This window comes from Strix aluco, chromosome 1 (genome assembly GCF_031877795.1).
Source record: "Strix aluco isolate bStrAlu1 chromosome 1, bStrAlu1.hap1, whole genome shotgun sequence".
Classification (NCBI taxonomy): Eukaryota; Metazoa; Chordata; class Aves; order Strigiformes; family Strigidae; genus Strix; species Strix aluco.
Window position 1 is genome coordinate 5,520,350 of NC_133931.1, and position 5,028 is coordinate 5,525,377.

The window sequence follows — 5,028 nt, forward strand, 5'->3', positions numbered from 1 at the left end:
GACAGAAAAACTCATGACACTGAAGGACTGGGAAGTAAAACATCAGATGAAATTCCTTTTAGGAAAATTTAAAAGCATGCACATGGGAAACCAATCACAAATGTATACACAGAGTGATAAGTTTTGACCCAATTGTTATAACAAGGTCTTGTGATTATATTAGGTAGGTCTATGAAATGCTCAAGAGCAATAAAAGAAAAGAGGATGTTGCAATTATGAGGAAAAGAATAGAGCAAAGCAATAAGCATTAAGTCACCATATAAATCTCAGTACGAGCAAATCATGACTACTGACTCTGGCCCTTGTTGCTTCCCAAATAATTATCCATCTTAACATGGATAAACTGGAAATTGAAAAGGTACAGAGAAGACTGGAAGGGATAGTTAGATGTTTGAGAAGGTTTTCATATGAAGGTCAAGAAACTGATCTACAGTTTTTCATCCTGCAAGAACAGAAGACTGAAGAGGAGTATGATAGAGGTTTATTAAATCATGGATGACATGAAGATGTTGAACAAGGAATGATTGCACTCTAGTCTAATAAAGGTACTAAGGTTCATCAAATAAAATTAGTAGATGCCAAATACATAGGAGTTGGTGGTTTGAACAGTGTGGCAAAGTGTTGACACTTTCTGCAGGATAAGTTTGCATGGGTTCAAAAAGGAATTGTGTATCTGATGAGGAAGAAATCCACTGAAAGTTGTTAGATACCACCCTCTCATCTAGGAACAAACTAAATTACAAATTGCTGGAGCAAGGGAGATTATTCTGGGAAAGCTTCACCATAGATGCCCTGTTTTTCTTTAGCATGTCTCATTGCCTATTAGTGGAGTCAAGATTAGGGGCTAAGTGCAACTTTGGTCTGACTCAGTACAGCTCTTTTTATGTTCTTGTGATTTCTAAACCACATTATCCCACAGTCTTCAAAATGCAACCAGTAAAATCATTCTTCTGGCTTGCCACTCTACTAAGTCACCCTATCATCCTGCCCTAAGCTGCCTCATGTGCACTCTATAAAATTCAAGCTTCTCTAGTGTTCATTCAGAAATCTCACCATTTTTCTCCTCCCAAATTTTCCATCTGTTTATATTTTACATTATGTCTGAAGACCAAAGTTGCAGCCCCTTCCATCCAGCAATGCAGTCTGGATCACCCAGTTGTGTGCTGTTTTATATGCTCAGAATAATCTTCAAAGTTACTCTCTTCCCCACATTCACTTCAACTCATCCCACCTGTCTGATAGGACAAACCTTGTCTTCACTCCTCTCCTCTCTCAGAATGTCTCCTTTTTTTTTTTTTTTTTTTTTTTCCATGCCTCTTCTCAAATGATATGTCATCTAGTGTGTTAATATTTCTTTAATGGGACCAAAAAGAAATACAATCAACTCTTCAACTGAAAAATGCATTTTATATTCATAAGGTTTTCTTCACCACCTTTCTCAGTCTGTAAATATATAGCACTTGGGTGCATTTGATGTCGTCATTGCTGATACTGATTTTTCTCTGTGTTCTGAAGTCTAACAGAAAGAAAAAGAAGTCTCTGTTTACTTGTTTACTAAATATACTAGACATGACTTGTGGATATCCATGTAATAAATTCATATACTATTTCCCTTTGACCACTTCACCCAGCTCAATACCCTCCAACCTTTCTTCCCAGGCTGTTTGTAATATTTCAAACCTGGAAAAAACATTAGGCAGTTACCATTTAAAATAAGTTACCCTATATGAGAATATCATCTTCATCTCTCAAACTTATTCCTTAAAAATTTCCTTCTGTGTTTGTCTTGGCTTGAGGCCATGAATAAGCCATACTCAGTCTAGGTCATTATTTTTGTCTTCTGTATATAAAAATCTACAGAACTTTGTTTTCTCCAAGTCATGGGAGAAGAAATTTGACTTTATCTTTGATTAAAATGAGATTTTTGCCTCCCAATGGGATACAAAATATGACTTATAGACCCAGAAGGTACCAAGATACTAAATTATTCACATTTGAAAGTTATTTCTGCATTGAGAATGTTACTTTGCATTGAAAATATATGGACAAAAATGTTATAGAAATATTTCTGGGCTTTTAAAATGGCTTCACAGAGAAGGACACAGGGTTAGTGTAAGCATGGGAATCTATGGTTGATAAACAACATCAGCCTCCAACTATTTGACATACCAGATGACAGGCTAATACAGTACAAAAAGGAAATGTGTGATTAGCACTTGCTTAGCATGCCCAGCTCCTTTGTATATGAGTAATAGCCTCAGCTCAGATATGCATTGTGAAAGGTTTTACACCCACAGTACCGCTCACCCTCATGTATTTCCTTTGTGTATGACATGCACAGATTCTTACATCTGATTTACTGCTTTCACACTGCTAGTAAGATCAGTTGTAAATTCTCCAGAGTGGTTCTAGAATTAAGCAAGGATGCTCAGCACATGAACAAGTTTTACTGATGTGAAGCTGTTGCAGGATATATCAACCAGCACAAGCTGGAGAACAAACCATTTCAGATCAACTGCTTGTGAAGGATATTTTCAGCACAAATAAGGGTCACAGTGCTGACTATGATATCAGAATAAATATCTTTTCTTATAGGTATTGTTACAAGGTCATGAGCGACCACAAGGCATGAAGTTGGTTAACTGTCTCATTCAAAATATAGATTGTAATATTTTATATCTACTTTGGTACCCTTAACTCTATAGCCATAATCATATATTTTCTTCTTTTGGGCCTCTTCTCCCAAGTAACAAGCGACAGGACAAGAGGAAACAGCCTCAAGTTGCGCCAGGGGAGGCTTAGATTGGATATTAGGAAAAATTTCTTCACCAAAGGGGTTGTCAAGCCCTGGAACAGGCTGCCCAGGGAAGTGGTGGAGTCACCATCCCTGGAGGTATTTAAAAGACATGTAGATGTGGTGCTTGGGGACATGGTTTAGTGGTGGACTCGGCAGTGTTAGGTTACCAGTTGGACCTGATGATCTTAAGGGTCTTTTCCAACCTAAATGATTCCATGATTCTATGATTCTTTAATTCCTGCTGCTGTTATATTTGTCTCTATACAAAGAATAACTGTTTGCTTTCAATGAAATATTAGTTTTAAAGAAAGAGAGAATATGTGCAAAAGTAAGATTACCTAGAAAGATGGTGTGTAGCATGTACCTCTTCTCTCAATCTGCATTACATTCTCAAGAAGACACTGAAAAAAACCCCTCTGCTCATTTTTAAAGGTGAACTACATGCACTAATGTATGGCTGATATTCAACTTTGAGTTCTACTCTGAGCATTGTGATGTCTTTGAGTTCAGTGAGCAGGGGTGTTTGTAAATAAATTAGGACTGTGGAATTCCAGATTCTTTGCTGATTGTAAGAATACTGAGATGTAAGTGGAAGAGGGGAAGACAGATGTCTCACTGTCTTAACAGGGATGGAGATACTGCATTTAGGTTTTGCTTTCAGCAACCAAAGCCACGTTCCACTTTGGCTCCACTCAAATGCCAGTAAAGAGGCAGTGATGTTGATTTACCATATTGCAAGAAAATGTGAAGTTGAAGTGCACTCCAGGCAAACCCTTGAAATGTTCAATAAAGAGGAAGAAAACTGTTCAGTACTAGTCGGTCAGGCAAGCTCCATTTTGCAATTCATTGACTAGTTGAGTCACTGAGTGATAGACATACTCAGAAGAATCCCTTCCACTGTATCAATATCATTAAAAGTGTCCTGATTTCAAGTATGATGTGATTTCTAATCTTGCTCCAGAACTCAACCCCACAGAAGTTGATCACCTATAGCTGGAGAGAAGAAACAGCATTTAATTATAGAACTGTACTGTTACCTGTGATCAGCTATCTGATTTACAGAAGCTACTAAATCTACCAGTAGTCTTAATTTGCAATAATTAAATCAGACCTATGTAAATGATGTGATACTTGGCTTTCTTTGATATTTATTTAACTAACTAGAACTAAATTATATGTTTGGCTTTTTCTTTGCTTTTGCAGACTATCGTGGAGAGAGCCATAAGATTAATCACATTTATTACATATGTATATAGAACTTTGTTCCACTATGCATCCTGCTCATATATCAGCCCAATGAGCTGCTTAAAACAGTTATGCTTTACAAAAATGATTTTTAAAAGGTGGGGCCATCATAAAGAAAGTTTTCTGTTTTTCTCTAACATAGCATTTTCTGTCCCAAATTACATGGAGAAGACAAATGAGGTCTTATTAAATATTACACCTGTGATACGGTTTAGGGACAGTATCTCCCAGCTCATCAAATTAAAGGTTACATTTTTATAAAGGTGATTTGTGAGCAAAGAGTCAGAAGTTGGTGACTGTGGACACGGATAAACATAAACACTCTGCTTTAGAGAGATGGCAGTATGAGTCTATACTTAGATAAGCCAGAAAACAAGAAATACATAGAATATAACAAGAATAATTATTTGTGTGAGTTATCATTCTTCTTACAACTGTTTTAGATTAAATGGGATTTAGATGTGGCTGGGGTTATCAATACAGGAATTAATTATATATGGCTCAAGGAACCAACTAAAGAATGATCTTCCTGCAGAACAGGCATCAAATTTTGACAGTCTTTGCTCATGATGGTGGTGGTTGTTTTCCATTTTTGTTCTATTTCTCTTCAGTCTTTAAGGTTTTATTCCAAAAAGTACTGGAGGATTAGTAGAAATTTTATTTACTGTTAGATAACTTTACAAGTCTTTTCACTAAACTGTGAGGATTCCTAATTTCATGACTGTAACTTTCAGCATTGGACAAAGTGTTGCGTGCAATGGTCATCAAACAAAAATTATTTACTAGTCAAGATTTGGGAATTACAAATCCTGTAGTTCACTAACAACAAAGTAAGATAATAACAAGTGAGACCAAAATAGCATAGTGTCATGATACATGTATCATATAAAACCTATACAAACTAAACCATGACATACAGCAGAATAACGTGATAGAGCACACGATGCATAATGCAACACAAGACAGCACATATATTCTACTGCAGG